This window comes from Salvelinus fontinalis, chromosome 2 (assembly GCF_029448725.1).
Source record: "Salvelinus fontinalis isolate EN_2023a chromosome 2, ASM2944872v1, whole genome shotgun sequence".
Lineage (NCBI taxonomy): Eukaryota > Metazoa > Chordata > Actinopteri > Salmoniformes > Salmonidae > Salvelinus > Salvelinus fontinalis.
In genome coordinates this window covers 98631160-98649968 of record NC_074666.1, presented here as the reverse complement: position 1 = coordinate 98649968, position 18809 = coordinate 98631160, and positions in this window count along the sequence as shown.

Below are 18809 nucleotides of genomic sequence, written 5' to 3'. Positions count from 1 at the left end.
GCAAAGAGAGAGGGCGAGCGAAGGGAGAGGGCAAAGAGAGAGGGCGAGCGATGGGGCAAAGAGAGAGGGCGAGCGATGGGGCAAAGAGAGAGGGCGAGCGAGAGGGCAAAGAGAGAGGGCGAGCGAAGGGAGAGGGCAAAGAGAGAGGGCGAGCGAAGGGAGAGGGCAAAGAGAGAGGGCGAGCGAAGGGAGAGGGCAAAGAGAGAGGGCGAGCGAAGGGAGAGGGCAAAGAGAGAGAGAGGGCGAGCGAAGGGAGAGGGCAAAGAGAGAGAGAGGGCGAGCGAAGGGAGAGGGCAAAGAGAGAGAGAGGGCGAGCGAAGGGAGAGGGCAAAGAGAGAGAGAGGGCGAGCGAAGGGAGAGGGCAAAGAGAGAGAGAGGGCGAGCGAAGGGAGAGGGCAAAGAGAGAGAGAGGGCGAGCGAAGGGAGAGGGCAAAGAGAGAGAGAGGGCGAGCGAAGGGAGAGGGCAAGCGAAGGGAGAGGGCAAAGAGAGAGGGCGAGCGAAGGGAGAGGGCAAGCGAAGGGAGAGGGCGAGCGAAGGGAGAGGGGAAAGAGAGAAGGGCGAGCGAAGGGAGAGGGCAAAGAGAGAGAGAGGGCGAGCGAAGGGAGAGGGCAAAGAGAGAGAGAGGGCGAGCGAAGGGAGAGGGCGAGCGAAGGGAGAGGGCGAGCGAAGGGAGAGGGCGAGCGAAGGGAGAGGGCAAAGAGAGAGGGCGAGCGAAGGGAGAGGGCAAAGAGAGAGGGCGAGCGAAGGGAGAGGGCAAAGAGAGCGGGCGAGCGAAGGGAGAGGGCGAGCGAAGGGAGAGGGCGAGCGAAGGGAGAGGGCGAGCGAAGGGAGAGGGCAAAGAGAGAGGGCGAGCGAAGGGAGAGGGCAAAGAGAGAGGGCGAGCGAAGGGAGAGGGCGAGCGAAGGGAGAGGGCGAGCGAAGGGAGAGGGCAAAGAGAGAGGGCGAGCGAAGGGAGAGGGCAAAGAGAGAGGGCGAGCGAAGGGAGAGGGTGAGCGAAGGGAGAGGGCGAGCGAAGGGAGAGGGGAAAGAGAGAAGGGCGAGCGAAGGGAGGGAAAAGAGAGAGGGCGAGCGAAGGGAGAGGGAAAAGAGAGAGGGCGAGCGAAGGGAGAGGGGAAAGAGAGAGGGCGAGCGAGAGAGAGAGAGAGATGGGGCCTCATATCAATTTAAGGGCCCAGAAATGTGACTCGTGTGGAGACCTCCAACCTCCCCCCTCCTGCCAAATCTCCCTTCTCACCCTGCCTCCCCCCAAACCTCCCCACTCCTGCCAAATCTCCCTTCTCACCCTGCCTCCCCCCAAACCTCCCCACTCCTGCCAAATCTCCCTTCTCACCCTGCCTACCCCCAAACCTCCCCCCTCCTGCCAAATCTCCCTTCTCACCCTGCCTCCCCCCAAACCTCCCCCCTCCTGCCAAATCTCCCTTCTCACCCTGCCTCCCCCCAAACCTCCCCCCTCCTGCCAAATCTCCCTTCTCACCCTGCCTCCCCCCAAACCTCCCCACTCCTGCCAAATCTCCCTTCTCACCCTGCCTCCCCCCAAACCTCCCCACTCCTGCCAAATCTCCCTTCTCACCCTGCCTCCCCCCAAACCTCCCCACTCCTGCCAAATCTCCCTTCTCACCCTGCCTCCCCCCAAACCTCCCCACTCCTGCCAAATCTCCCTTCTCACCCTGCCTCCCCCCAAACCTCCCCACTCCTGCCAAATCTCCCTTCTCACCCTGCCTCCCCCCAAACCTCCCCACTCCTGCCAAATCTCCCTTCTCACCCTGCCTCCCCCCAAACCTCCCCACTCCTGCCAAATCTCCCTTCTCACCCTGCCTCCCCCCAAACCTCCCCACTCCTGCCAAATCTCCCTTCTCACCCTGCCTCCCCCCAAACCTCCCCACTCCTGCCAAATCTCCCTTCTCACCCTGCCTCCCCCCAAACCTCCCCACTCCTGCCAAATCTCCCTTCTCACCCTGCCTCCCCCCAAACCTCCCCACTCCTGCCAAATCTCCCTTCTCACCCTGCCTCCCCCCAAACCTCCCCACTCCTGCCAAATCTCCCTTCTCACCCTGCCTCCCCCCAAACCTCCCCCCTCCTGCCAAATCTCCCTTCTCACCATGCCTCCTCACGCTGCCTCCCCCTCCCACTGCCTCCCCCCTCCATGAATACAGCACTGACCTAATGACATCTGCTGCTTTAAATCACTTATTCACTCACACGACTAGAGATAGAGCCCCTGTCTGTCTCCCCCCGGAACAACCCCCCCCCCCCCTCACCCCCCAGCGCAGGTGTACACAGACTGTCTCTGTGCTCTGACAGACCCTGAGAGAGAGAGATGGTCTGGGGCCTAAACCACACTAGACACTAAGTAAAAGCTTTGCGTTCCAATCTCATCCTGGAATATACAAGGTCAGAGGTCATCTGCCTTTGGCCTAAAGCGAAGGAACTCCGACTTCATCAAATAAAATCAGAAATACAGACATTGTCATCCTACAAGAAACCTGGTATAGAGGAGACGGACCCACTGGTTGCCCTCTAGGTTACAGAGAGCTGGTAGTCCCATCCACCACACTACCAGGTGGGTGGTATAGAGGAGACAGACCCACTGGTTGTCCTCTAGGTTACAGAGAGCTGGTAGTCCCATCCACCACACTACCAGGTGGGTGGTATAGAGGAGACAGACCCACTGGTTGTCCTCTAGGTTACAGAGAGCTGGTAGTCCCATCCACCACACTACCAGGTGGGTGGTATAGAGGAGACGGACCCACTGGTTGTCCTCTAGGTTACAGAGAGCTGGTAGTCCCATCCACCACACTACCAGGTGGGTGGTATAGAGGAGACGGACCCACTGGTTGTCCTCTAGGTTACAGAGAGCTGGTAGTCCCATCCACCACACTAACAGGTGGGTGGTATAGAGGAGACGGACCCACTGGTTGTCCTCTAGGTTACAGAGAGCTGGTAGTCCCATCCACCACACTACCAGGTGGGTGGTATAGAGGAGACGGACCCACTGGTTGCCCTCTAGGTTACAGAGAGCTGGTAGTCCCATCCACCACACTACCAGGTGGCTGGTATAGAGGAGACGGACCCACTGGTTGCCCTCTAGGTTACAGAGAGCTGGTAGTCCAATCCACCACACTACCAGGTGGGTGGTATAGAGGAGACGGACCCACTGGTTGCCCTCTAGGTTACAGAGAGCTGGTAGTCCCATCCACCACACTACCAGGTGGGTGGTATAGAGGAGACAGACCCACTGGTTGCACTCTAGGTTACAGAGAGCTGGTAGTCCCATCCACCACACTACCAGGTGGGTGGTATAGAGGAGACAGACCCACTGGTTGTCCTCTAGGTTACAGAGAGCTGGTAGTCCCATCCACCACACTACCAGGTGGCTGGTATAGAGGAGATGGACCCACTGGTTGCCCTCTAGGTTACAGAGAGCTGGTAGTCCCATCCACCAACCTACCAGGTGTAAATTCACAGCCGGTGCCCAAGAAAAACATGGTGACATGGTTACATGGCGACATGGTGACACGGCGACATGGCCAAATGACTACTCGTCCATCGCGCTCACCGCATCCTCATGAAGGGCTTGGATTGGCTGGTCATGGGCCCACATCAAGACCAGTAGGCACACTGGACCCACTCCAATTGACCGAAGGGCTTGGATTTGCTGGTCATGGGCCCACATCAAGGCCAGTAGGCACACTGGACCCACTCCAATTGACCGACCGCTCAAACAGATCAACAGAAGAAGCCACTTCCATGTGGACAAGAGGAACACCTCAGAGAATGCTGTTCATGGACGACAGTTCAAAGCATTCAACTCTACTGTTCCCTCCATGGTCCGACACCAAGCTCAGAGTTCTGGGTCTGGACGAGCACCCCTCTGCGACTGGACCCTGGACTTCCTGACGGGCCGAACCAGAGGCTGTGAGGATTGGCAATAACACGTCCTCGACACTGACGCTTTACAAAAAGGGGCTCTCCCCAGGGGTGTGTCGTCAATCCTCTGCTGTACTCCGTTCAATTCTACTGACGACACCACGGTTGTAGGCCTGGTAACCAACGACAACGAATCAGCCTATAAAAAGGAGAGGATGGAGTTGATTGACAACTTCAGGAAGTAGAGGAGGGAACTTGCTCCAATGCACATAACGATTTTTTTTTTTTTTTTACGTTTCTTGGCGTCCACATCACCAAGGACTTGTCATGGACCAACACTCTTGTCAAGAGGACGCAATAGCTTCTCGACTTCCTGCTGAAGACATTCCGTGGGTTGTGCCGTGGCGGAGATCATTGTGGGCTATACTCGACCTTGTCTCAGGATGGTAGGTTGGTGGTTGAAGATATCCCTCTAGTGGTGTGGGGGCTGTGCTTTGGCAAAGTGGGTGGGGTTATATCCTGCCTGTTTGGCCCTGTCCGGGGGTATTGTCAGACAGGGCCAGTGTCCCCCCGACCCCACCTGTCTCAGTCTCCAGTATTTATGCTGCAGTTGTTTATGTGTCGGGGGGCTAGGGTCAGTCTGATATATCTGGAGTATTTCTCCTGTCTTATCCGGTGTCCTGTGTGAATTTAAGTATGTTCTCTCTAATTCTCTCAGAGGAGGAGGACCTGAGCCCTAGGACCATGCCTCAGGACTACCTGGCATGATGACTCCTTGCTGTTCCCAGTCCACCTGGCCATTCTGCTGCTCCAGTTTCAACTGTTCTGCCTGCGGCTATGGAACCCTGACCTGTTCACTGGACGTGCTACCTGTCCCAGACCTGCTGTTTTCAACTCTCTAGAGACAGCAGGAGCGGTAGAGATACTCTTAATGATCGGCTATGAAAAGCCAACTGACATTTACTCCTGAGGTGCTGACTTGCTGCACCCTCGACAACTACTGTGATTATTATTTGACCATGCTGGTCATTTATGAACATTTGAACATCTTAGCCATGTTCTGTTATAATCTCCACCCGGCACAGCCAGAAGAGGACTGGCCACCCCTCATAGCCTGGTTCCTCTCTAGGTTTCTTCCTAGGTTTTGGCCTTTCTAGGGAGTTTTTCCTAGCCACCGTGCTTCTACACCTGCATTGCTTGCTGTTTGGGGTTTTAGGCTGGGTTTCTGTACAGCACTTTGAGACATCAGCTGATGTAAGAAGGGCTATATAAATAGATAGATAGAGAATGAGAGAATGAGGTCTGATACCAACAGGCTCAGAGACAGTTTCTATCTACAAGCCATCAGACTTTCAGAGCATGAGGTCTGATACCAACAGGTTCAGGGACAGTTTCTATCTACAAGCCATCAGACTTTCAGAGCATGAGGTCTGATACCAACAGTTTCAGGGACAGTTTCTATCTACAAGCCATCAGACTTTCAGAGCATGAGGTCTGATACCAACAGGTTCAGGGACAGTTTCTATCTACAAGCCATCAGACTATCAGAGCATGAGGTCTGATAGAAACTGTCCCTGAACCTGTTGGTATCTACAAGCCATCAGACTATCAGAGCATGAGGTCTGATACCAACAGGCTCAGGGACAGTTTCTATCTACAAGCCATCAGACTACTGAACTCTTGAACTGGACTGACCACCTATTGGACTATAAGCGGTGGCTTCCTGTATTATATACTTATAACAAAAAGTATTATTCTATTCTACTGAGCCATTTAATTTGTTTTGTATTCTTATATTTAATGATTTCTTATTATTGTTGCATTGTCCAGAAAGAACCTGCAAGTAAACATTTCGTTACCATGCGTATATCACCTTTATTTAACCAGGTAGGCAAGTTGTACATACCACTAATCAAATTTGAAACACTCTGGGCTGTAAAAACACACTTTGTAGCAGCTAGCCTGGCTAGCCTAGCGTGATGCTAACCACTCTGGACTGTAAAAACACACTTTGTAGCAGCTAGCCTGGCTAGCCCAGCGTGATGCTAACCACTCTGGGCTGTAAAAACACACTATGTAGCAGCTAGCCTTGCTAGCCTAGCGTGATGCTAACCACTCTGGGCTGTAAAAACACACTATGTAGCAGCTAGCCTTGCTAGCCTAGCGTGATGCTAACCACTCTGGGCTGTAAAAACACACTGTGTAGCAGCTAGCCTTGCTAGCCTAGCGTGATGCTAACCACTCTGGGCTGTAAAAACACACTATGTAGCAGCTAGCCTTGCGTGATGCTAACCACTCTGCGCTGTAAAACACTATGTAGCAGCTAGCCTTGCTAGCCTAGCGTGATGCTAACCACTCAGAGCTGTAAAAAAATATATATATATTGTATCCACGAGTCCATCTGACTCTGAGGAAGTAGATGAAGGGCCTCATTACCGAAAAACCCCAAAATATCCCTTTATTGATACACTGGGCGGACAACACAATAGGTGTGTGTGTGTGTGTGTGTGTGTGTGTGTGGTATGTGGTGTGTGGTGTGTGGTGTGTGTGTGTGTGTGTAGACAAGCAATCCAGCCGGTTCTTTCACCTGTCAAAAGAACCTGACTGTTGGAATCTAGATTGTTCAACTTTTCAGATGCAGTAAACTGGGTCATGTTGACAGACAAGAGAGAGTTCCTTATCACTCATCTAGACGATATGTAGCTAATCCCACAACGCCACCATTTACTGTCTACTAATGGTTTCATCCGGCCATGCAAGACATCTTCAAGCACTGATTTATTAACAGTGCCCAGTGAGCTCCTGCCCAAGTCAAGAACTGCTTATCAATTCAGAGATCAATCCATAGTAACATAATGTAATGTCCAAGCACCCCTCTCTCTCACACCCATCCCTCCCATGTTCCGATCGAGACGTCATTCGCCCTTTTGTCCTCCCCAGCCCAAGACAAAGCCGGAGATCCCGCACCGAGACCCGGTTACAGGTGCATCGGTCCCCCCCCTTTACTCAAACTGACCACACACACAGAGACAGACAATAGACAAAGCCTGCCCCGTTAACCCCGCCACGGGTCTAGCGGCTCCCCCTAGCCTGGGCAGATGGGCAGCATCCCGGCTACACCCAGGGCTATGCCGCTCAGTGCCCTGCACCATGTTTCCGTGCTGAGAGATAAATGTTACAGCGATTAATACATGGTGACAGCAGGAAAACAGCGCCCACTCGGACAACGTGCAAACATTATGGTCACTACCATAAAGTGAACATACACCACTCTCATAGTTAATTATGTTCCGCTTCAACGTTAGCTAGTTACCGAACTGTATGGATAGTTTACGGGAAAATGTATGGTATTTCTTGCTACAGTGATTCATCGACCAAAATCAGCTGATTTGAGCTAGTTATGAGAAACAACGCTTCCTAGTAGTCTAGTTAACGTTAGCTCGTTTCGCCACGAAAACAAGCGGAGCCCGTAGCTAGCTAGCTAGCAACCCAGCCTCCAACACGGTTACCTAAGCTAAATGGTCAAGCCAACTTTCTCTCACAAACACTAGTAGCTTTGTATACGAACTAAAGCTAGGTGTCCTAAACATTTCTTCAGTTGAGTAGTGAAGTTTTTAACTAGTTATGTTGGATCGATGGACTAACACATTGGCATCGACGTCTTTCTGACATACATATCCAGCTAGCCGGCTAGTTAGCTAAAAGGAATTCAAGATATCGCGAACCAAACCACATAGCTAACGTTAGCTAATTTTTTCATTTAATCTATGTGACTTTACTACAACAAACAATATAACATCTAAACTAACTTCATTTAAAACATGTTTAAGTTATGGTTATCTATAAACTAGCTAACGTTAGCTAGCAAATGAGCATGTTAGTTAAAGAAACTTAATAGAAGAAAAATTCCCAAACAAAAGTTGTTGGAACGACAAAATATTCCCACCAATGCAACTCCCTTCTCTGCCCCACACTCATTCGGTTTAGAGTAAAAAATAAGTTCCAACAAATTTAGTTTGAACATGTTTTAGGATTTAATTGTTGCACTTTATCTGGGTTTATAATTAGGGAGTCACCCCCAACACAGTAGCTAGGCCACTAACTAACTACAAACGCCTTCTCGACACTGTTAGCTTAGCTTAGCTACAACGATAATAAAAAGGTAGCATTAAGCTAACCTTGTTAGCTAACTAACTGGCTAACGTTAGCTAGTTAGGTTTAAGTGCTAGGTGGAGACATCACCCAAAAGCATCCCAAACCAAGGAGATTTGAACAAGCTGGACGGCAAAAACAATGAATAACTTACCATTTCCTTTCCCGAGTTATTCTACGGAACACTGAATATCCAGGAATTTACAACCCATACGATCAAGAAGTGAACATCAATAAAATACCAGGTTAAAGTTCACTTATTTTTGTGTTGTTTGAGAAAGCTTATTTTACACCCTTCCCGTAATGTGTAGTTTAGTTAGCCAAGCAGTTAGCTAAGCAGTCTTTTACACGTCTCTGACTCCTGCTCTGTCAACATGGCGGGCGGTAAAGCTCGTCCCGGGAGGGGGGTATGTAGGCGGGGAAGGGTGTGACCAAAGCTGCTTGACTCGCTGATGCAGAAATACATCCTTTCCTCGCACCTTCTGAGGAATCCATTCATAACGAGGCCGTTTGAGCAACAGAGTGCAAGCTAGAGGACATGAGGAGAATCTAAAATATCTCAAATACTCTCGTATCCTCGCTCCTAGTCTCCTTCTCAAAACCCATTGGAGAAGAAGGTCAGGAAGGGACGAGACCTCTGGTTTTGTCATCCAATAGATTTTGAGAAGGAGGTATATAACGCGAGGAAAAATATATTTGAGATTATACATGTTGTTTTCAAGACAACTCAATATGGTGTATTTGCATTACCGCAATTCGTGGTGTTTCTTGATATGGGCGTTCCATGCAATCAGGAACGCCCTTTGACATGACGAAACGCGCATTGGTAGCTGTCATTCGTCAGTCCGTTGATACCTGCCATTGGTCAGTTCCTGCTCTGTCCCACGCTTTTGGATTTCCTGTATTGAAAAAGCGCTTGTTTTAAATGAATGCTTTACATATGACACGAATGGCACTTTTTCTTTTTCTTTGCACGACTCGGTGGATGGCGCATGATGCAAAACTATTTATCCGAATGAGGATGTATCATTATGTACCGCAATGAAACAGTCCTAATTAACTTGACATTTAACTATTGTCTAACACCTCAAAACATCGTATTGCATATAGACTACAACAAAACATTTTATATTAGACTGTAAAAAAAAAAAAAAAAAAAAGTAAATTACAGAGTTAAAAGTAATACAGTTTTTTGAACGACCAAAGTTCAAAGTTGAAAACGTAACAGTCTAACGCTGACAAAACTAAGATAAAATTAGACTGTGTGTATGTGTGTGTATGTTTAAATTTCTGGCGAAGTGAGAGTCTATAACTCTGGTGCATTCAGTTATCGTCTGCTAGAAATCTCACTATCTTGAAACATGATCTCTATTCTCCTCTATACAAATAATATACAGTGCATTCGGAAAGTATTCAGACTCCCGTGACGTTTTTCCACATTTCGTTACGTTACAGCCTTATTGTAAAAATGGATGAAATCTTTTTTTTCCCCTCATCAATCTACACACAATAACCCATAACGACATCACAATACCCCATAACGACATCACAATACCCCATAATGACATCACAATACCCCATCATGACATCACAATACCCCATCATGACATCGCAATACCCCATAACCCTTAACGACAAAGGAAAAACAGTTTTTTTGAAATGTTTGCTAACTTGTAAAAAAACAAAAAAAAAACAGAAATATCACATTTACGTAAGTAAATGGCAGCGATTACAGCCTCAAGTCTTCTTGGGTATGGCGCTACAAGCTTGGCACACCTGTATTTGGGGAGTTTCTCCCATTATTCTCTGCAGATCCTCTCAAACGCTCTCAGGTTGGATTGGGAAGAGTCTACAATGTAGAAAATAGAATATCACATTGACATAAGCATTCAGACCCTTCACTCAGTACTTTGTTGAAGCACCTTTGGCAGCGATTACAGCCTCATAGTCTTCTTGGGTTTGACGCTACAAGCTTTGGCACACCTGTATTCGGGGAGTTTCTCCCATTCTTCTCTGCAGATCCTCTCATGAATAAGTGATTTATAACCACGATGTGCATACTGTATTGTGGCATTAAAAATCATTATTATCATTATTATTGTTATTATTTCTACTATTATTATTATTATTGTTGTTGTTGTTGTTGTTATTATTATTAGGGCAATGTTAGTACGCTTTCATGCAGATCCTCTCATTAAAAAAGTATATTTTTATTTTACAATATATTTTCACAATACAGTATGTACATTTTGGTTATAAATCACATATTCATGAGAGGATCTGCAGAGAAGGTTAGTTGGATGGGACGAGTCTACAATGTAGAAAATAGTACAAATAAAGAATAACCCTTGAATGAGTAGGTGTGTCCAAAACTTTTGACTGTTACTGTAAATATATATATATATAAACACTAGTTATGACAAGTTTAAAACCCATTACATTCTAAGCCGGGGGGGGGTAATTAATATTTTATTAGGATCCCCATTAGCTGTTGCGAAAGCAACAGTTACTCTTCTTGACAAAACATGAAACAGAACATTAGTAGACAAGAACAGCTCGAGGACACAACTACCATCAAAAACGATCTAGGTCAAATAAAGCCCACGTAGCCTCCATATCAATATATACACAAACGATCTGGGTCAAATAGGGGAGAGGCGTTCTGCCGCGAGGTGTTGCTTTATCTGTTTTCTGAAACCAGGTTTGCTGTTTATTTGAGCAATATGACATAGAAGAAAGTTCCCAGGAAATAACAGCTCTATATAATACTGTACGCTTTTCCTAGAATTTGTTCTGGATTTGGGGACTGTGAAAAGACCCCTGGTGGCATGTCTGGTGGGGTACGTGTGCGTGTCAGAGCTGTGTGAAAGTTTACTACGTAAACAATTTTGGGAATTTTTCAACACTAATGTTTTCTTATATAAAGAAGAAGTGATGCAGTCAGTCTCTGAGAGACTGGATCATATTAATACAGGGTTCCTCTGTCCAGTGTCTGTGTTCTTTTGCCAATCTTAATCTTTTCTTTTTATTAGCCAGTCTGAGAAATGGCTTTTTCTTTACAACTCTGCCTAGAAGGCCAGCCTCCCGGAGTCACCACTTCACTGTTGATGTTGAGACTGGTGTTTTACGGGTACTATTTAATGAAGCTGCCAGTTGAGGACTTGTGAGGCGTCTGTTTCTCAAACTAGGCACTCTAATGTACTTGTCCTCTTGCTCAGTTGTGCACCGGGGCCTCCCACTCCTCTTTCTATTCTGGTTAGAGACAGTTTGAGTCTGTTCTGTGAAGGGAGTAGTACAAAGCATTGTACGAGATCTTCAGTTTCTTGGCAATTTCTCGCATGGAATAGCCTTCATTTCTCAGAACAAGAATAGTCTGACGAGTTTCAGAAGAAAGTTCTTTGTTTCTGGCCATTTTGAGCCTGTAATCAAGCCCACAAATACTGACGCTCCAGATACTCAACTAGTCTAAAGAAGGACAGTTTGATTGCTTCTTTAATCAGAACAACCGTTTTGAGCTGTGCTAACATAATTGCAAAAGGGTTTTCTAATGATCAATTGGCCTTTTTAAAATGATAAACTTGGATTAGCTAACACAACGTGCCGTTGGAACACAGGAGTGATGGTTGCTGATAATGGGCTTCTGTACGCCGATGTAGATATTCCATTAAAAAAATCAGCTGTTTCCAGCTACAATAGTCATTTACAACAATAACAATGTCTACACTGTATTTCTGATCAATTTGATGTTATTTTAATATATATATATATGCTTTTAAAGGACATTTCTAAGTGATCCCAAACTCTTGAATGGTAGTGTCTTCTCAAACAATGGTCAATAATGTCAAAGGCTGAACTGAAATCTAACAGTACAACTCCCACAATCTTCTTATTATCAATTCCTTTCATCAGTCATTTGTGTCAGTGCAGAGCATGTTGAGTCCCCTTCTCTATCAGCATGCTGAAAGTCTGTTGTTAATTTGTTTACAGAGAAATAGCATTGTATTTGGTAAAACACAATTTTTTCCCCCGACAGCTTGCTAAGAGCCGGCAGCAAGTTGATAGGTCGGCTGTTAGAACCAGTAAAGGCCGCTTTACCACTCTCGGGTAGCGGAATGACTTTGGCTTCCCCTCCAGGCCTGAGGACAAACACTTTCCTCTCGTCTCAGATTAAAGATATGACAGATAGAAGTGGCTATAGAGTCAGCTACCATCCTCAGTAACTTTCCAATCATCTAATTGATCAATCATCTAACTTATCAATTATCTAATGTATCAATTCCAGGAGGTTTGTCATTACTGCTCGATAACAATCGTTTTTCCCAACCTCCCCTCCCACGCTAACTTCACAAAATTAAAACTTGTAATGTTTTTCTTTCATTATTTATTTTTTTTTTTATATGCATGAATACGATGGCTCGCTGTTCGCTGTTGGCACTTCCTGTCTAAGTTTGCCCCACTTCGCCAAGACACTGAAGATCTCGTACAACGCTGTGCACCACTCTCTTCTATCATTAAAATAATTGGCAACGTCAAATGGTTTTGTGATGAATAAGCCATCTGATTGGATGAAAGATGGAGTTGAATGTCTTTCTGCCCATAATTTCATTTAAAGTACTCCAAAGTTTTTTCCCATCATTCTTTATATCATTAGATCTTGGCTTCATAAACCAGTTTCTCCACAAATAATTAAAGTTTCTCCACAAAGAATTCATAATGTATCTGAGAGATATAAGAAAGATCAGTACATGTATTTGGTACTAAATAGCTTCTGTATGGACCTCACTTTGTTTTATTTTATTTTATTTTATTTAACTTGGCAAGTCAGTTAAGAACAAATTCTTATTTTTCAATGACGGCCTAGGAACAGTGGGTTAACTGCCTTGTTCAGGGGCAGAACGACAGATTTGTACCTTGTCAGCTCGGGGATTTGAACTTGCAACCTTTCGGTTACTAGTCCAACGCTCTAACCACTAGGCTACCCTGCCGCACCCACTTTGTGGGGGCATTGTCACGCTGAAACAGGAAAGAGCCTGTTGCCACAAAGTTGGAAGCACGGAATCATCTAGAATGTCATTGTATGCACTAAAGTAATACTGCTAAAAAAAGGTGGCAAAAGAAATTCACTTTTTTTTGTCCTGAATACAAATTGTTATGTTTGAGGTAAATCCAATACAACACATTACTGAGTACCACTCTCCATATTGTCAAGCATAGTGGGGGCTGCATCATGTTATGGGTATGCTTGTCATCGTTAACCAACAATGCAGTTTTAGGAAAATCCCCCCAAAAAAAGTAAGAGATAAGAATAACAAATAATTAAAGAGCAGCAGTAAATAACAATAGCGGGACTATATACAAGGTGTACTGGTACAGAGTCAATGTGGAGGCTATATACAGGGGGTTCTGGTACAGAGTCAATGTGGAGGCTATATACAGGGTGTTACGGTACAGAGTCAATGTGGAGGCTATATACAGGGGGTTCTGGTACAGAGTCAATGTGGAGGCTATATACAGGGTGTTACGGTACAGAGTCAATGTGGAGGCTATATACAGGGTGTTACGGTACAGAGTCAATGTGGAGGCTATATACAGGGGGTTCTGGTACAGAGTCAATGTGGAGGCTATATACAGGGTGTTACGGTACAGAGTCAATGTGGAGGCTATATACAGGGTGTTACGGTACAGAGTCAATGTGGAGGCTATATACAGGGGGTTCTGGTACAGAGTCAATGTGGAGGCTATATACAGGGTGTTACGGTACAGAGTCAATGTGGAGGCTATATACAGGGGGGTACCGGTACAGAGTCAATGTGGAGGCTATATACAGGGGGGTACCGGTCCAGAGTCAATGTGGAGGCTATATACATGGTGTTACGGTACAGAGTCAATGTGGAGGCTATATACAGGGGGGTACCGGTACAGAGTCAATGTGGAGGCTATATACATGGTGTTACGGTACAGAGTCAATGTGGAGGCTATATACAGGGGGGTACCGTTACAGAGTCAATGTGGAGGCTATATACAGGGGGTACCGGTACAGAGTCAATGTGGAGGCTATATACAGGGGGGTACCGGTCCAGAGTCAATGTGGAGGCTATATACATGGTGTTACGGTACAGAGTCAATGTGGAGGCTATATACAGGGGGGTACCGTTACAGAGTCAATGTGGAGGCTATATACAGGGGGTACCGGTACAGAGTCAATGTGGAGGCTATATACAGGGTGTTACGGTACAGAGTCAATGTGGAGGCTATATACAGGGGGTACCGGTACAGAGTCAATGCGGAGGCTATATACAGGGGGTACCGGTACAGAGTCAATGCGGAGGCTATATACAGGGGGTACCGGTACAGAGTCAATGCGGAGGCTATATACAGGGGGTACCGGTACAGAGTCAATGCGGAGGCTATATACAGGGGGTACCGGTACCGAGTCAATTTGGAGGCTATATACAGGGGGTACCGGTACAGAGTCAATATGGAGGCTATATACAGGGGGTACCGGTACAGAGTCAGTATGGAGACTATATACAGGGGGTACCGGTACAGAGTCAATGTGGAGGCTATATACATGGTGTTACGGTACAGAGTCAGTATGGAGGCTATATACAGGGTGTTACGGTACAGAGTCAATGTGGAGGCTATATACAGGAGGTACCGGTACAGAGTCAATGTGCAGGCTATATACAGGAGGTACCAGTACAGAGTCAATGTGGAGTCTATATACAGGGTGTTACGGTACAGAGTCAATGTGGAGGCTATATACAGGGGGTACAGGTACAGAGTCAATGTGGAGGCTATATACAGGGTGTTACGGTACAGAGTCAATGTGGAGGCTATATACAGGGGGTACCAGTACAGAGTCAATGAGGAGGCTATATACAGGAAGTACCGGTACAGAGTCAATGTGGAGGCTATATACAGGGGGTACCGGTACAGAGTCAATTTGTCAATGTGCTTGGGAGGCACCGGTGTCGAGGTAATTGAGGTAATTATGCCCATGTAGGTAGAGTTATTAAGATGGCTATGCATAGATAATAACAGAGAGTAGCAGCAGCAGCGTAAAAGGGGGGGGGGGGGGGGGGCAATGTCTTACGGGTTGGGGGTAGAAGCTGTTAAGGAGCCTTTTGGACCTAGACTTGGCGCTCTGGTACTGCTTGCCGTGTGGTAGCAGAGAGAACAGTCTATGACTTGGGTGGCTGGAGTCCTTGACAATTTTTAGGGCTTTCCTCTGACACCGCCTGGTATAGAGGTCCTGGATGGCAGGAAGCTTGGCCCCAGTGATGTACTGGGCCGTACGCACTACCCTCTGTAGTGCCTTGCGGTCGGAGACCGAACAGTTGCCATACCAGGCGGTGATGCAACCCGTCAGGATGCTCTCGATGGTGCAGCTGTAGAACCTTTTGAGGATCTGAGGACCCATGCCAAATCTTTTCAGTCTCCTGAGGGGGAATACGTTTTGTCGTGCCCTCTTGACGACTAACTTATTCAATACATTTAGTTATTACTTTCTTTTTCTAAATTTTAACAACCTTGCCAGCAGACATGCCAGCTCAGATAGTTAGACAAGTTACTCTATCTTGATTGAGGTTGGGAGATGGGCAACCTCTCTGGGCTAGCTAAAGCTAACTTCATAACACTTCTACAAGTGGCAGAGAAAAGTAAAATAAAGAAAAAAACTTACAATGTACTATTTTAAAGAGGGAGAGAGAGAGAGAGGTGAGGAGAGAGAGAGGTGAGGAGAGAGAGAGAGAGGTGAGGAGGGAGAGAGAGAGGTGAGGAGAGAGAGAGAGAGGTGAGGAGGGAGAGAGAGAGACAAGGGAGGAGAGAGAGAGGGAGAGAGAGAGAGGTGAGGAGGGAGAGAGAGAGAGGTGAGGAGGGAGAGAGAGAGAGGTGAGGAGGGAGAGAGAGAGGTGAGGAGGGAGAGAGAGAGGTGAGGAGGGAGAGAGAGAGGTGAGGAGGGAGAGAGAGAGAGATGAGGAGGGAGAGAGATCAGAGACTGACACCTGCTCTAACATGATGGTACAGAGCTCTCTCAGTTCATAGAGAGGGTTAGAGAGAGAGGTGAGGAGGGAGAGAGAGATCAGAGACTTGCTCTAACCTGGCGGTACAGAGCTCTCTCAGTTCATAAAGAGGGTTAGAGAGAGAGGTGAGGAGGGAGAGAGAGATCAGACACCTGCTCTAACATGGCGGTACAGAGCTCTCTCGGTTCATAGAGAGGGTTATGCAGGCGCTGACAGGCGGGGAAGGGTGTAACCAAAGGTGCTTGACTCACCGAAACAGAAATCACTCCTTCCCCCTTTCAGAGGAATCCATTAACGAAGAGGCCGGTTAAGCAACAGTGTGCTAGCTAGCCGACATGGGGAGAATCTCAATTGTATACTCCTCGCTTCCTCTCTCCTCGCCTCCTTCTCAAAACCCATTGGAGGGAGAAGGTCAGAGGGGAGGGACTCCCACGGTGCTTTCAAGATAACTCAGAACTCTGCATTGGTGTCTATGGGAGACATATCCAGTGAAGTAGACCAAAACTGAATTTATTTTCAATGCTAAAACATCCTCAGTGAATTATCTTTAATTTATCCCAACATTTTTTTTTGCTCATGCCACAGTTTTTCACGACTTGGAATTCCGAGTTCAAAACTATTTTCCCAGTCGGAGCGCGTTTTGTTTTTCGAAGTTCCCAGTTGTTTTGAAACACACTGAAGTCGGAGGTCGGAGGTCACAGTTCCCGGTGGGCAGGTCTGTACAACGCTGGTCTTGACCAATCAGAATCCCATGCTCTAATTACGTTGTTTTTTTAAATCCACTTGGACTGGAATATGTTCCAGGTCGCCTCTAGGGATAACATCAATAAATACGTCGACTATGAGGACAACGAAGGCTACGACTCTGAGCTGCAGAGAAGAGCCCCTGAGGACAACGAGGGCTACGACTCTGAGCTGCCGAGAAGAGCCCCCCGAGGACAACGAGGGCTACGACTCTGAGCTACCGAGAAGAGCACCGAGGACAACGAGGGCTACGACTCTGAGCTGCAGAGAAGAGCCCCCTGAGGACAACGAGGGCTATGACTCTGAGCTACCGAGAAGAGCCCCCCCGAGGACAACGAGGGCTATGACTCTGAGCTGCCGAGAAGAGCCCCCTGAGGACAACGAGGGCTATGGCTCTGAGCTGCCAAGGAGAGTCCCCCGAGGACAACGAGGGCTATGACTCTGAGCTGCCGAGAAGAGCCCCCGAGGACAACGAGGGCTACGACTCTGAGCTACCGAGAAGAGCCCCCCGAGGAAAACGAGGGCTATGACTCTGAGCTGCAGAGAAGAGCCCCCTGAGGACAACGAGGGCTACGACTCTGAGCTGCAGAGAAGAGCCCCCTGAGGACAACGAGGGCTACGACTCTGAGCTGCGTAGAAGAGCCCCCTGAGGACAACGAGGGCTACGACTCTGAGCTGCAGAGAAGAGCCCCCTGAGGACAACGAGGGCTACGACTCTGAGCTGCAGAGAAGAGCCCCCTGAGGACAACGAGGGCTACGACTCTGAGCTGCGTAGAAGAGCCCCCTGAGGACAACGAGGGCTACGACTGAGCTGCCGAGAAGAGCCCCCTGAGGACAACGAGGGCTATAACTCTGAGCTGCCGAGAAGAGCCCCTGAGGACAACGAGGGCTACGACTCTGAGCTGCCGAGAAGAGTGCCCCGAGGACAACGAGGGCTACGACTCTGAGCTGCAGAAAAGAGCCCCTGAGGACAACGAGGGCTATGACTCTGAGCTGCCAAGAAGAGTGCCCCGAGGACAACGAGGGCTACGACTCTGAGCTGCTGAGAAGAGCCCCCCAAGGACAACGAGGGCTATAACTCTGAGCTGCCGAGAAGAGCCCCCGAGGACAACGAGGGCTATGACTCTGAGCTGCAGCGAAGAGCCCCCTGAGGACAACGAGGGCTATGACTCTAAGCTGCCGAGAAGAGCCCCCGAGGACAACGAGGGCTACGACTCTGAGCTGCCGAGAAGAGCCCCCCGAGGACAACGAGGGCTATAACTCTGAGCTGCCGAGAAGAGCCCCCGAGGACAACGAGGGCTATAACTCTGAGCTGCGTAGAAGAGCCCCTGAGGACAACGAGGGCTGCGACTCTGAGCTTTCGAGAAGAGCCCCTGAGGACAACGAGGGCTACAACTCTAAGCTACCGAGAAGAGCCCCCGAGGACAACGAGGGCTATGACTCTGAGCTGCAGCGAAGAGCCCCCTGAGGACAACGAGGGCTATGACTCTAAGCTGCCGAGAAGAGCCCCCGAGGACAACGAGGGCTACGACTCTGAGCTGCCGAGAAGAGCCCCCCGAGGACAACGAGGGCTATAACTCTGAGCTGCCGAGAAGAGCCCCCGAGGACAACGAGGGCTATAACTCTGAGCTGCGTAGAAGAGCCCCTGAGGACAACGAGGGCTGCGACTCTGAGCTTTCGAGAAGAGCCCCTGAGGACAACGAGGGCTACAACTCTAAGCTACCGAGAAGAGCCCCTTGAGGACAACGAGGGCTACGACTCTGAGCTGCCGAGAAGAGCCCCCCGAGGACAATTGGTGAATTGGAGGAGGTATGGGAAACATTCAAAAGCGTTAACCCTCGCAAGGCTGCCGGACCAGACGGTATCCCTAGCCTCACCCTAAGAGCATGTGTGACCCGTAACACTCACCTCCGTCATCACGACGTGCTTCGAGAGGCTAGACCACATCACCTCCTCCCTCTCCGACACACTCGACCAATTCACCTACCGCCCCGACAGATCCACGGACGACGCAATTGCCA